Here is a 16,146-nt window from a genome sequence, read left to right on the forward strand (position 1 = left end):
TTTTCTCCTTTCTCCGATGGAGAAGGACCATATAGAATTCATTCACTGTGAGAAGACTGGTGTGTGTATGGCAACCTATCAGGATAATTCTTTCTGTATTCTCTACCTCAGTTGATATACCATCACAAACTGCTTCCAACCAATCACAACAAACCTGAATATTTTACCTCCTAAATTTATCAAATGTCATTAGATCCATACCTTCTTTTAAATTCTCCTACCTGCAACTAGTTTAGGCCCTGATAATTTCTCAACAAACTATTGCATTATTCTCTACCTGCATTCTCTGCTTTCAGCCATGCCTTCCACCAATCTCTGTTCTTTGTTGTTTCCAGAGAGATTTTTCTGACATAGAAATCTTACCATGTCACTCTTCTGCTAAAATAATTTGACTCCTCACTCCTTTGGCATGAAGTTCAGGTCCCTTGTCTTCTGACTCTACTTGCCTCTGAGATTCATCTTTCGCTCCTCCCTGCCACTTTGCTCTTTGGCAACACCACTTCTTGTACACATTCTTCCTGACTTCTCTGACTGCTTTACTCTTCCTTCTTTCTAAAATGTCATTCTATGGCCCCTGATCGACTTCCCTTGACTTTAATCTTAGCTTAAATATTACATATTACAATATATTTTCCCTGAAATTACTTTATCTCCTTCCTCTCTGTCTCAACTGTGTTGAATCCCCTGTTCTTGATTGTAGTAGACCTTGTACATATATCTAGTTTTATACATAACTGCCTTATTGTGGCTTATAGGATTATCTGTTTCTATATCTTCCTTCTATACTAGATTGTAAGATTCATGAGGACAGAGACTCATTCATCATTAAGTCCATCACTCCTGGCAAAGAGATTGCTACATAGTACAGTTTATAGATGCTATTTAAATGAATAAAAGAGTACATGTTCAAGACTGATCTGATTCCTGACTGACCATTGAGTAGAGTTTTTATGCTTGAAGTCCTTATCTCTCTCACTGAGGACACCAATATGGAAGATGGCTACAGTTGGCCCAAGCCACAGTCTGGGGTAGAAGACTCTTGAATGGACTACGGGAACCCTGATAAAAATCAAATGCTCTATGTTCCTGTTTTCCCTGCTAATGTCTTTGAAATCCATTGCAATACCTAGAAATTATTTTTCTCTCTGCTCATATCTTGGCATGGACAACATTTTCCCACAACATTATCTCTCCAGTTCCCCCTTGAGTAAAGTCAATGTAATGCCTGTGAAGCTATCTCAACAGGGGACAACTTGAGTCCCCTCAGTTGGCTACCTTGGAAGGTAGAGGAGTGAGATCTAGACTTTCTCATTAAATAAGAAGCTTTGCCAGAAACAGGGAATTTATTTGAAAGGGCTTAATGAGCTCAAATGCTAACCCACATCTGAAAGAGTTATCATGACAATACTTACCTCTCATATTTCTCATTCCTCTCTGCTCTCCATCTCTGGCTCAGGTTCCTCCTACTCATTTTCTCATGGGTGGTGCTGGCCAACAGTATCTCCCCTTTCTCTGGGACAGGCTGTTTACTCAGTGTTTAAGGTCAAGCCAGACTGGCTCTGTTCACTCACAAAACAAAATATCAGACTCTTTTTTCCTCTGTCACTTGACTGAAAAGTATCTGCAAGGAATGTGGGAGAGGCAAAGGACAGCTCTGATGTGTCCATCTCATTCCTTTGGATCTTTCTTTGAAGATTTGGGCCATCTTTCTCTTGTTAGGAAATCTTAGCTGTTTTCTTAGTGAAGACTGAGGTATCTTGATGAGAAGGCTGTCTACAACACTTTCTAACAGATGTCGCTATGTAATTCCTTAGTATAGGAGAGTTGTTTTGTTTTCCTATGGTGTTTTTTGAGATAGCACTCTTTCAAGTCCTATGCAAATTAGATCCACACTTTTTTCGTTGCTAAGAAGGGAACTAATATTAATTGAGTGTCTATTCGGCACCAAGCTTAACGCTGAGTGATTTGCATAAATAGCCATCATTTCAATTTTCACAACAGCCATAATAATAATATTGCCAGCATTTATTGAGCTCTAATTATGTGTCAGGCCCTCTGTTAACAGGTTTACTTGAGCTACCTAATTTTACCCTCACAACCATTTATAATATAGGTACTTTTAAATTATCCTTGTTTTGCAGATAGGAATAAAACATAAAGAGAAGTTAATCAACTTGTCTAGGAAAACATAATTAGTAAAACAGTTCTGAAAATTGACTCCAGGACCAAATGAATCTGTGCCCAAACTTGTAGAAACTATGCCATACTGCTTTTTGGCCCTGTAAGATGAGAATTATTATTATTATTATTATTATTATTATTATTATTTTCATTTTATAGCCCATGAACAGAGTTTGAAAATAGAGGGAAAGTCAGTTTAGGAAATCAGCCTTGTCTCATCATCAGCTCAGGCTCTTTACCCACCACGATGTCATAGAGATTAGAGGTCCTGATCCAGGATGGGGTCTTGTGGTATAAGACTTTGTGAACATGGGGCGCCTGAGTGGCTCACTTAGTTGAGCATCCAACTTCGGCTCAGGTCATGATCTCGCAGTCAGTGAGTTCAAGCCCCAGCCCCACGTCAGGCTCTGTGCCGACAGCTGGGAGCCTGGAGCCTGCTTCAGATTCTGTCTGTCTCTCTCTGCCCCTCCCCCCCTCCCCCACTCACATTCTGTTCTCTCTGTCTCTCAAAAATGAATAAAAATTAACAAAACTTTTTTAAGAAAAAAAGACTTTGTGGATGAGATATAATGTAGGAAACCACTGTTGTCATATGAACATCCTGGGACAATCTTACTAGCTTCCCACACTTCCCAGGCCACTTCATTTATTCACAGTAGATATTTGTTCAGAGAAAAATGGGGAAATTGGCACAACAATCCCAGAACACTATCTGGATTCTCTAAATCTGACTGAATTACAGAAAAAGAAAGTGAATTTCAATGTAATTTCTACTGTGGTGTTTTCATTAATTTTAAGGAAGTGAATTACCAAGGCTTTGTCTAGGTGAGACAGACTACTCCCTCCTGGAGAAGTGATCCATAATACAAATTGACTATCTCAGGTGGCTGTAAATGCCTTGATTATGAACTCATAAACCAAAGGATTAAGCACATCCTACAGAGAGAGGGAAAAGATCTTCCCTCCAAAGGGTTCTTTTTCAATAGATATCACTATTGTAAGAACTCAAAAAAATATATCTGTTTTAAGAAGTCAATAGGGATGCTTGGGTGGCTCAGTCAGTTAAGCATTTGACTCTTAATTCTTGCTCTGGTCATGATCTCATGGTCTGTGAGTTCGAGTCCAGAGTCGGGCTCAGCTGAGAGCATGGAGCCTGCTTGGGATTCTCTCTCTCTGCCCCTCCCTTATGTGTGCATGCGCATGCTCTCTCTCTCTCAAAATAAACTTAAAAAAAATAAAAAGAAGTCAATAAATATCTGTTGTGGTTAAAACATCAAAAACTGAGCAAAACCAGGGAGTCTGGGTAGCTCAGTTGGTTAAGCATCTGACTTCAGCTCAGGCCATGAGCTCATAGTTCATGAGTTCGAGCCCTGCATTGGACTCTGTGCTGACAGCGCGGAGCCTGGAGCCTGCTTCGGATTCTGTGTCTCCCTCTCTCTCTGCCCCTCTCCCGCTCGCACTCTGTCTCTCTCTCAAAAATAAATAAAACATTAAAAAAATTAAAAAATAAAAAAGATTGAGCAAAACCAAATTTAGAACAAACTTTCAGTTAACCAGAATTTGTCAGCGATTTAGGCCACAAGGAAGATATATAAACAGGACAGATACAGAGTCTTTTTAAGGTGGCACCAGAGCTCATAAATGATTCAGGCAATGAGGAACTCAGAAATGAGTTGCTAACTGACGGGTTTTGTTGAATACCAACGAGTCTTATCTGATATGTATATAAATGAACTGTGGAGTAAAACCCTCAATTAGATCTTGAGCTTTGCAGAGAAGTCCAGAGCATCTTGATTATGACAAACCATGCAGACAAGGAAAGACAACAGCTGGGTTTTATACTCACTCTGGGAAAGTGGGTCACACTAGTAACCAAGGAGTCTCCATGTGGACAAGTACAAAACAGTGCACTTCAGATTACTTGTCAGAAGAATTAATGGAAGAAAATGTGAAGTCATTTTAAAACAAAACCTGACATGTATTTAATTGAAAAAATTAGCAAATTCTTATGTGACACAAATATATAGCTACACATGTATGTATGTATATAAATTCAGGTGCACTGACGTGGATTTGACTGTAATAATTTTGTAACTCTATCTTAATTGGTCTGTGTATATTCTCTGTTCTGTGTTTAATTTTATTCTTCCCTCTTTTTGTTTCATCAGTCTTATTAGCATAGGTACCCACTCTTAACCATTTAATTTACGTTATTGGTATTGTTCTATACAATAAATTACAATTTTAATATTTCAACATGACAGTTTTTCTGAGATCTATTTCTGAGATCAATCCATACTGATACCCATTTATGCATCTATCTATATAGACCAATCTATAGCTAGGTAAAAATCTGGAATGCTCCTTTTAGCTTATGCATAACTCTTCATACTTTCTAGATAGCACATTTAAAAACATTTTTTTAATGTTTATTTATTTTTGAGAAAGAGAAAGACAGAGAGTGAGCAGGGGAGGGGCAGGGAGAGAGGAAGACACAGAATCCAAAGCAGGCTCCAGGCTCTGAGCTGTCAGCACGGAGCCCAGTGCGGACTCGAACTCATGAACCATGAGACCATGACCTGAGCTGAAGTCAGATGCTTAACCAATTGAGCCACTTAGGCCCCCTAGATAACATATTTTTGATGGACATTTAGGCTGTTTCGAGGCTTTGGCTATTGTAAGCAATACTGTGATGAATATTCTTGCCCAATCATTTATATTTCTGTGCATCTGTGTAAGAAATAATCTAGGTTCCATATTCAGTATTAGGTATGTACATATTTAACTTTATTAAATACTTACAAATTATTTCAGAATAGCTCTACTCGTTTACAATTCCTGTTTTCACATCCTCACCAGAACATGATTTTATCAGACTTTAACTTTTGCCAATCAGATGGGTATAGGGTACTGTATCATTGTTAGTTTAATTTGCATTTCTCTGATAATTAATGAAATTGGGCATCTCTTTACATGCACATTAGCAATTCTTGGTTTTGCCTTTTTGGATTGCCTATTTATGTTTTGCCTAGTTTTCTATTGAGAAGATTATCTTTCTTTTGGTTATGTGCTAATCCTTTATTAATTATGCATTAATTAATATTAACCCTTTATTAATTATCTCTCTATAGATGAATACTTATTCTCTCACACTATAATTATTTACAATCTAATTTTGACATAGTTAAATCTACAAAATGTTTTCTTTTATGGTTTTTGCATTTGGTGTCTTTAAGAATTTTTTCCTTGCTTTATATATGTATATATATATATATATATATTTCTTTAATGGTTTTCTAGTTTTTCCCTTAATGTTTTCGTCTTTAATCTATCAGAAAATTATTTTTCTTTACTATTTGGAATATAATCCAGTTTTACTTTTCTTCATATTGAAAACAAACTTCTCAACACTATTTGTCAAGCAATGTCTTCCCTACTGCTTCATGTTGTCACCATTATCAAATGGGGGAGCTTTGTAGATATGGGTGTATGTCTCAACTTTCCAGACTGTTCTTTTGGTCTCTTTGTCTTTCTCTGACCCATTTCTACATTGTTTTAATTGCCTTGGCTTTGTAATATATTGTAGTATATATTACATTCTAGTATATCATAGTGTTAATTCTTTTTGAGAAGTTTTCTTTCTTCATTTTTAACCTTTACTTTTTCCATGTGCATTTTAAGCAGATTATCGAATTTCACCTCCCCATATCCTCAGATTTCAACTAGAGTTTCATTATATTTTTGGATGAACTTAGGGAAAATTGACATATTTGCAATATGAAATCCTCATTTCGTCTGGTATATTTCTCCATTATTTCAGCTTTTTAAAAGTTTTTAAATAACATTTTATTCATAGGAGCACCTGGGTGCCTCAGTGGGATAAGTGTCCAACTTTGACTCAGGTCATGATCTCACAGCTCATGGGTTTGAGCCTCACCTCAGGCTCTGTACTGACAGCTCAGAGCCTGGAGCCTGCTTCAGATTCTGTGTCTCCCTCTCTCTCTGACCCTCCCCACTCACTCTCTCTCTCTCTCTCTCAAGAATAAACATTAAAAACATTTTTTTAAAGATTAGTATAATTTTATTCATAAAATTTGCACATTTTTATTGGTTGATTCCTATATACTCTACACCTATTGTTGTACATGCTATTTTCTTTCTCAATTACATTTTCTAATCAGTAACTTCCAGTATAAAATATATTATTGGGGTGCCTGGGTGGCTCAGTTGGTTAAGTGTTCAGCTTTGGCTCAGGTCATAATCTCGCAGTTTGTGACTTCAAGCCCCACATTGGCCTTTTGACTGTGAGCGTGGAGCCTGCTTCAGATCCTCTGTCCCCTCTCTGCCCCTCCCTGCTCATTCTCTCTCTCTCTCTCTCTCTCTCTCAAATAAATAAATATAAAAATTTTTACAAATATAATATTGATTTGCATGTGCTGGTCTTTAACATATCTAATAGTCTGTTGGTCTTCTTGTGTTTTCTATGTGAAGGATCATAATATATATATGTATCACAACAGTTTTGTCTCATATGAATACTGCTTGTTATTTTTGAGGGTCCTCCCATATTGGCCAGACATCTGATATTATACTAAAGATCAGTGGTGATAAAATGGGTTCCTTCTTCCCCTATCTTTAAGATACTTTGATGTTTGCTATAGGCCTTTGTAAATACCTTTTTTGGGGGTTAGGAAATTCACTTCCAAGTTTTTCCAAGAGCTTTTATTTTTAAACACAAGTAATGCTGAATTATATCATATAGTTTTTCTACATGTATTTAAACTATGATTGCATTTCTCCCATACATTCTAGTTATAATGTAACATAAGATTATTCTCAGGCTACTAAGGAAATATTTTCCTTGCCCATGAAGTTAATGGGTCTGGTTTTCCATGTAGGAAATGAGAGGTGGTAAGAATAATTTTAAAAAGCATGGATAATGTAATTAATTTTGTAAGAAAAATACTTGTCTTTTCCTCTGAAGAGACAAATCAACACAGAAAGTGAGAAATTAAGATAGTCACAGCCAGTATAGCTTGGGTTCAAAGGAGAACTAGAAAAAGGGGAAGAGAGACTGGGGGCAGCTATACTGTGATGGATGAGACTTTGAGAAAGTATTTACAGGAGGATTAGCTGAATGTTACAAATGTATTTTTCTGAATAACTGCAAAATATTAAGTGTTCATCATTTCCTTCTGATTCTTAAATTTGTGTGTTTCTTTAGAGTAACCACCTGCACTGAGACTGGGACACAACGTGGCTCAGCTTCAGGTGGCTTCCACTATCAGCTTGGAAGTCCTTTATTTTCATACCTGTGAAATTTGGGGAATAAAACAGGCAGAAGAATTATAACTTGCATATTTGTGGATTACTGCAAAAACACTGCAGAAGGGGGGCTCTCATCATCAACTACTTAAGTGTGACTTAGCCCAAATTACTTAACTGGAACTGTAAAAGGAAGTGATTAGTTTCGATGATAAAAGACTTGTTTGGTGCTGATGTTCTACAGTCATCTCTCACTCATAGTCAAAAGGTGAAATAGCGACACGAGATGCAGTCTCATTGTGCTGTAAAGACAGAGTCTATCCCAGCCGCTTCTTAATAATTAAGACATCAGCAACTGCCTCCCACATTCCTAAACTCCAATTCAGTTCATTCCTTTTCTCCCGTCTTCAGGTTCTTGGTACCCTCATGCTGTCGTACAGCTGCTACAAACCTTCCCGTCTACCCTTCTCAACTTCTGCTGTAAGGCATTGCACCACCCTTCCTCCAGCAAACCGCGTCCATTAGTTGTTTTGTTTCTGGGAGCAGTCTTCAGACCCTCACTCAGCATGCGGAATGAATCTGGTAAGTCTTTTCTTTTTAAAAAATTTTAAAATGTTTTCATTCATTTTTGAGAGAAGGAGAGAAAGAGCACAAGCAGGGGAGGGGCAGATAGAGGGAAACACAGAATCTGAAGTAGGCTCCAGGCTCTTTGAGCCATCAGCACAGAGCCCGATGCAGCCCTCGAGCTCACAAGCTGTGAGATCATGACCTGAGCTGAAGTCTGATGCTCAACCGACTGAACCACCCAGGTGCCCCAGTGGTAAGTCTTTTCTTATGGAAGTATTTACATCTGCAACATATGAATGCATTCTATCCCAAGGGCAGTGTTCTTTTAACCAGACATAAGGTATTAGTCAAAATGTAAAACTTTAGTCAACAGAAAGAGATCTACTCGGCGAGGCGCCTTTCTGGAGAATTTTCAAAGGATACCATACAGTCACTCTTTGCTTATTTATGATATAAATTGTATAAGCTTTCATTCTCACACAAAATCTACCTTTTGACATTTTGTATAATATATGCTTTGTGTTCTCCCAACAGTGAAGCAGGTGTAGACTCAGACAGCCACAACTGAGTAGTCTCATTGATTGATTGATTGATTGATTGATTCATTCATTCATTCATTCAACAAGGATGTAGTGAGTACTTTGTGCATCAGAAATTATGCTAAATGTCTGTTAGGAGTTAGACCGTGTTTAAATTAAAGGTCAATTAACAGTTAAAGTAAGGAAATTATTTCTTAAGCAAGTTTGAGAGGTCCATAGTTGAAAATGTGTCCAGAGTGGAGGCTGAAGCCCAAAGATTGTAGATAAAGCCTTTGACAAAATAGATGTTCCACACCCAGCTTAAATCTCACTCTTGACCTTCATGTACCATGCAGAATATTTTGCTGGGTGTTTGTCACAATTCTAATATCCCTGCAAAGATGAGATGCATGAATCATGCAGCATTTCATCAAAAAGGTAAAGAAACAAGGATATGTTTTATCCTGATGGATTTTCCTAGCTTAAATCCAATAACTCTCATTTCTTCATTCTCCTTTCCAAGAAATGAGCTTTTTCTTCTTTTCTTTTCAAAACCTAGCTGGCTGCTTAACACCCCGTGTACAGCTAGTATTGAACCTTATCTCTTCGTAATTAATGTTTGTGCACAGAGCAATTAATTAGCTTACAGCATTAGCCACATTTTTACCTCACTCAAAGAACTAAAGGACCAAAATGCTGATATCTAGAGAAAAATTACTTCAATGACTTCAATTAATTTTTTATAAAACCATCCTCAAGCATTTCAACTGACATAATACTTTATACCCCTAACTCCCTTCTATGTTATACAGCTGGATTGAAGCTGGACAGACCTCACATATATGTGTAATTGCTTCTGACCTGATGGATTGGTGTTATATTTGGGACTGACCCTCAAGTCTATGGTTTCACAATTTTGACAGTGCACAATTAAAGGAACTCTTTGGAGTGGAGTGTGCAATACAGAATTACATCAAAGATTTGGTAGTAACAAGGCCCAAAGAAGTGAGACCCCAGTGGATGGCTCCAGGCAAAGGATAATTTTAGTGTCCCCTCCTCTCAGGAGCATGGTCCCAAATCCTCAATTGGTCTTTGAATTTGTTCCCAAATTTGTTTGTTCCCAAAATTAGAATTTCTCCAAAGTGCCCCATTTTTATTCAGCATGGTTGGTCATCCCAAAGCATTTGGATTGTTGTATTTTCATTTTCGTTTGTTTCCATATATTCTTAAATTTCTTCTCTAAATGCCTGGTTGACCCACTCATTCTTTAGTAGGGTGTTCTTTAACCTCCATGCTTTTGGAGGTTTTCCAGACTTTTTCCTGTGGTTGATTTCAAGCTTCATAGCATTGTGGTCTGAAAGTATGCATGGTATGATCTCAATTCTTGTTTACTTATGAAGGGCTGTTTTGTGACCCAGTATGTGATCTATCTGGAGAATGTTCCATGTGCACTCGAGAAGAAAGTATATTCTGTTGCTTTGGGATGCAGAGTTCTAAATATATATGTCAAGTCCATCTGATCCAATGTATCACTGAGGGCCCTTGTTTCTTTATAGATCCTGTGTCTAGATGATCTATCCATTTCTGTAAGTGGAGTGTTAAAGTCCCCTGCAATTACCACATTCTTATCAATAAGGTTGCTTACATTTGTGAGTAATTGTTTTATATATTTGGGGGCTCCTGTATTCGGCACATAAACATTTATAATTGTTAGCTCTTCCTGATGGATAGACCCTGTGATTATTATATAATGCCCTTCTTCATCTCTTGTTACAGACTTTAATTTAAAGTCTAGTTTGTCTGATATAAGTACAGCTACTCCAGCTTTCTTTTGACTTCCAGTGGCATGATAAATAGTCCTCCATCCCCTCACTCTCAATCTAAAGGTGTCCTCAGATCTAAAATGGGTCTCTTGTAGACAGCAAATAGATGGGTCTTGATTTTTTATCCATTCTGATACTATATATCTTTTGGTTGGCGCATTTAGTCCATTTACGTTCAGTGTTATTATAGAAAGATATGGGTTTAGAGTCATTGTGATGTCTGTAGGTTTCATGCTTGTAGCGATGTCTCTGGTACTTTGTCTCACAGGATCCCCCTTAGGATTTCTTGTAGGGCTGGTTTAGTGGTGACAAATTCCTTCAGTTTTTGTTTGTTTGGGAAGACCTTTATCTCTCCTTCTATTCTAAATGACAGATTTGCTGGATAAAGGATTCTCGGCTGCATATTTCTCTGTTCATCATATTGAAGATCTCCTGCCATTCCTTTCTGGCCTGCCAAGTTTCAGTAGAGAGATCGGTCACGAGTCTTATAGGTCTCCCTTTATATGTTAGAGCATGTTTATCTCTAGCCGCTTTCAGAATTTTCTCTTTATCCTTGTATTTTGCCAGTTTCACTATGATATGTTGTGCAGAAGATCGATTCACGTTACGTCTGAAGGGAGTTCTCTGTGCCTCTTGGATTTCAATGCCTTTTTCCTTCCCCAGTTCAGGGAAGTTCTCAGCTATTATTTCTTCAAGTACACCTTCAGCAACTTTCCCTCTCTCTTCCTCCTCTGGTATACCAATTATGCGTAGATTATTTCTCTTTAGTGTATCACTTAGTTCTCTAATTTTCCCCTCATACTCCTGGATTTTTTTATCTCTCTTTTTCTCAGCTTCTTCTTTTTCCATAATTTTATCTCCTAGTTCACCTATTCTCTCCTCTGCTTCTTCAATCCGAGCCGTGGTTGTCTCCATTTTATTTTGCAGCTCATTGATAGCATTTTTTAGCTCCTCCTGGCTGTTCCTTAGTCCCTTGATCTCTGTAGCAATAGATTCTCTGCTGTCCTTTATACTGTTTTCAAACCCAGCGATTAATTATGACTATTATTCTAAATTCACTTTCTGTTATATTGTTTAAATCGTTTTTGATCAGTTCATTAGCTGTTTTTATTTCCTGGAGGTTTTTTTGAGGGGAATTCTTCCGTTTCGTCATTTTGGATACTCCCTGGAGTGGTGCGGGACTGCGGGGCACTTCCCCTGTGCTGTCTTGAATAACTTGCGTTGGTGGGTGGGGCCGCAGTCAGACCTGATGTCTGCCCCCAGCCCACGCTGGGGCCACAGTCTGACTGGTTTGTACCTTCTCTTCTCCTCTCCTAGGGGTAGGATTCTCTGTGGGGTGGTATGGCCTGTCTGGGCTACTTGCACACTGCCAGTCTTGTGGTGCTGGCGATCTGGCGTATTAGCTGTGGTGGATACGCAAGGTGCACAGGGGCAGGAGGGACACTCTCAGCTCGCTTATCCTTTGGTGATCCACTTCGAGAGGGGCCCTGCAGCATTGGGAGGGCATCAGACCCACCGCTGGAAGGATGGATCCGCAGAAGCACAGTGTTGGGTATTTGCACGGTGCAAGCAAGTTCCCTGGCAGGAACCGGTTCCCTTTGGGATTTTGTCTGGGGGATGGGTGAGGGAGATGGCACTGGCGAGTGCCTTTGTTCCCCGCCAAGCTGAGCTCTGTCGTCTGGGGCTCAACAACTTTCCCTCCCGTTGTCCTCCAGCCCTTCCATTCTCTGAGCAGAGCTGTTAGCTTATAACCTTCCAGATGTCAAGTCCTGCTTGCTGTCGGAACATACTCTGTCCGGCCCCTCCGCTTTTGCAAGCCAGACTCGGGCGCTCTGCTTGGCCTGCAGGCCGCCCCTCTGCCCCGGCTCCCTCCCACCAGTCCGTGTAGAGCGCACCACCTCGCCGCCCTTCCTACACTCTTCCGTGGGCCTCTCGTCTGCGCTTGGCTCCAGAGACTCTGTTCTGCTAGTCTTCTGGCGGTTTTCTGGGTTATTTAAGCAGGTGTAGGTGGAATCTAAGTGATCAGCAGGACGCGTGGTGAGCTCAGTGTCCTCCTACACTGCCATCTTCCTAGACTAGCATTATGTTTTCAAGATTCATACATGTTATAACCTATACCATTCATTCATTTTTATGACCTACTAATATTCCATTGTGTAGATATACCACATTTTGCTTATTCATCATTTGATGGACTTTTGAGTTCTGTCTACTTTTTGACTATTACGAATACTGCTGTAAATATTTGTGCACAAGTTTTTGTATGGAATTTTTTAAAATTTCTTTTGGGCATATACCTAAGAGTGGAATTTATGGGACATATAGTAATTACATATTTAACTCTTTGAAGAACTGCCAAACTGTTTTTGTAAGTGGCTTTGCCATTTCACATTCCTACCAGCAATTAATGAAGACTCCGATTTCTCTACATCGTCACTTGGTGTATATGTGGTGCATAACATTAAGTCGTTTTCACAGCTTGAACCAATCTTGCATGACTGAGGCAAATCCCACTTGGTCATGGTATATAATTATTTTTACATGTTGTTGGACTCAGTTTGCTAGGATTTTGTTGAGGATTTTTACATTCATATTAGTAAGATATATTGATCTGTAGTTTTATTTTCTCGTGATGTCTTCATCTGATTTGGGTACCGGGGTAAAACTTGCCTTATAGATTGAATTGGGTTATTTGATTTTCTTCACAGACTCTTCTCCACCAAGAATATAAGTACTTATGGGCAGAATCAAACTCAAAGACTTACAAACCCATAATCCAATAAAGGTGTGATGAACTGAATTGATTTGGCTGCACAGTGAGCCGCTTCTGTTATAGGTTTCTACCAAATCCTGAGGAAATGGCTTATTTCCCCCCTCTCTCAGTTTTCCTTAATTATACTTGGCTTCTCATTCCAAAGCTTTGAATATGTCTATTTTCATAAGTTTTGTTGGAAATAGAGCAGGTTGATCATTTATTTTTCCTTGTTTCAAATTCTAGGCTTCCTGGAAATTTAGCAAGATATATAAAAAACCTTAAAGTTTGCCATGTATTTTGACTTTTTCTGTGATTTTCTCTTAATGTATTAATACTATAGATATTTTTTTAAAGATTAAGAAAGTATTGGAATAAGCAAATGTTAATCAATATAAATATTAAATCATTTAATCAAATTTTCATATAATAAATGGAAATCATATAATATTATAAAGGATATTATATAAAAACATTGTAGTTATTCATTCAAAAATATTTATTGAACACCTATTCTTCTTAGACAAATGCAAGATGAATGTTAGGTTGAGGCTATTGGTCCATGTCTTAAAAGTGATGATTTCATTGTTTTTTTCATCAGTGTTCTTTCTGAAGCCATCATTCAAATGCAATCTGGTCAATAAGATAGAAACAGTAGATTTTAGGTGGAGCAAAAAAGGAAAAAAAAGGTGTTTTAAGAGTTCCTCTCTAATAAGAATTAACTTTTTCTTACATCAAGATGGCTACTACCTCACTTTTTCAAAGTTTACCAGGTCCCAGTTCAATTTGAATTAAGGAACATTGATTAATCCTATTGATTTCCATACATTGGGCTCTGATCACTCATATAAAAAGATGAGTGTATTGTTTTTATGGGCATTAAGGTGCTCTCCATAGACGGGAAGATGTGTACCCTATAGAAAACTATGAAAGTCTAAGGAATCCTCAAGAACAGGATCGTGGTCTAAAGGCCAAATCATTCTTCTTCCTGTTTTTGTAAATAGAAATTTATTGGAACAAAGGCACACTTATTCATTTTATTTTCTATAGCTATTTTTCTGCTACAATAACAGGTTGGAGTGGTCCTGATAGAACTGTATGGCCTGCAAAGCCCAAAGCATTTACTAGCTGGCTCTTTACAGAACAAGTTTGCCAGTCCCTTCTCAAAGAACTCTCTCTACTCCTTTGTATCCATCTGAATGAATGAAGAAGATAACTGGCCTGTCCAATTGGACTTTAATCTTGGTCTAGCCAGAGCCACTAAACAAGTACACCTGATACAACATGAGAACAATCCTAATGTAAACTGATTTAATCAAGCACAGAGTTAATAACCACTGAAAAATTAGGAAAGATTTTTCTGAAGAAGAATGAACTGTGAGGCCAGTACTGAAGATAAGGAAAGAACACTATTTAATAATGATAAGGAATCCTTCTCCAATAGAGAAAAAGTACTGGCATGGGGTTTATCCAACACACTACTGCCAACTTGTAATATACAACGTGTGCTCCATTCTTTCCAGAAATTCCTAGGAAAAATTCAGAGAATGATGTTATGCTTATTGTCTTAAGAGAAATGTCAAAGTGTTTGTCTGAAACATGAAAAAAAAAATCTCATTTATTGGTGATTTCTTTCACTTTCCTACTAATTACAGGCAGTTTCAGTTGTATTTGAGAAGATGAAAGTATTAGCATGGAGTGTAACCAATTTACTACTCATTTCTTCTTTGGGTCGAGGGAAAATTAATGTAGACCTTATTCACAGTCCATTGTGCAAAGGAGTTCTGTTCCATATAGTCCTTCAGAGATCCAGGATTCTTTCACCTGTGGCTCTTAGCAACCTACTGATTCATCTGGCAGAAGGGAAAAAAATATAAATATACACCTAAAGATAGTGCACATTATGTCTGCTCACATGCTGTTGGCCACAACTTAAGCCACACCAGACTACCATGGAGCTAGAAAGTGAAGTCTAGAACTCTGCCTTATCGTCACATCTCTTTCCTTCTCTTTTCAGTCCCATTCTGAAGGTCTCAGGACCCATATTATGGCCACATTTTTCCTTTTTACATTTTTTCTTATTATCCTTATCTACTTCCCCTCCTCTTATTTACTGTAAACTTAATGTATCTTCTAAAATACAACTGAAACTGCCTGTAATTAGTAGGAAAGTGAAATAAATCACCAATAAATGAGATTTTTTTTTCATGTTTCAGACAGACACTTTGACATTTCTCTTAAGATAATAAGCACAACATCATCCTCTGAATTTTATCCTGGAATTGCTGGGAAGAATGAACACAAGAGCACTAAAATTGCTCTGCCTACAAAAGTAACATGGATTTGAGAGTTGTTCACTCTATCTCATGAGACACAGGAAAAGAGAACCTTGGGGAAAAAACAAGAAGCAGAGAGACATGAAGGGAAGGAAAAGAAGAGAGACCAGATTGGCTAGGTAGGTGGGGGGGGGGGGGCATGAAGAGCCTCAGCTAGTAGACATTCCATTTGTCAGGGAATTTCAAGGAATTGTTAGTTGACATTGATCTTGATGTGCATTTCTTCCCTATACTGGCATTACTTTCCACTATCCTCATCTTTTTCTGTAAATACTTACCACAAAAAACATTTTTGAGATGGGTATTTTCAGGAAATCAAATAAGAAAAAGTTGCCTAGTATGGCACAAAACAAGTCAAACTCAGGAATGAAAGCCAATGTCAAGAGATGAAAACAGCAAAGAGGCAGGCAGGTTTAGCAAGGCCTGACACAAGAAAATGAAACGTTCCCCTAACCTCCTCAGGAATCTTTGGAGAACACACAGAAGACTTCCCTTAGTTACATACTTTTAAGTCTCAAGTTATTTTACCTGAGTCTTGAAGAAAAGGGCAGTCTCAGAAACTGGAGGACTTGGGACAGATGGGTTCCCACTATGATGTGTGTTAGCTTTCCAAGTGACTCATCCTATGTGCCAAATGGTCTCCAGGCCCATGAAAGGCACATGTGGAGACGTGAAGTTTATCACATCTCTAACCTAGTCCTAGG

General features: G+C 38.2%; 1 protein-coding gene across 6 annotated transcripts in view; it reads left to right on the plus strand.

Moving 5' to 3' along the window:
* LOC102949004 (lithostathine-like) overlaps positions 1 to 16,146 on the plus strand; it is a 423,911-nt gene that overhangs the window by 374,994 nt on the left and 32,771 nt on the right. For all 6 annotated transcript variants that reach the window (XM_042981823.1, XM_042981824.1, XM_042981826.1 and 3 more), the window contains one exon: positions 7,858 to 8,028. The gene's annotated coding sequence lies outside the window, so the exon portion shown is untranslated. The remainder of the gene's footprint in view (positions 1 to 7,857; positions 8,029 to 16,146) is intronic.

This window comes from Panthera tigris, chromosome A3 (assembly GCF_018350195.1).
Source record: "Panthera tigris isolate Pti1 chromosome A3, P.tigris_Pti1_mat1.1, whole genome shotgun sequence".
NCBI classification, from domain to species: domain Eukaryota; kingdom Metazoa; phylum Chordata; class Mammalia; order Carnivora; family Felidae; genus Panthera; species Panthera tigris.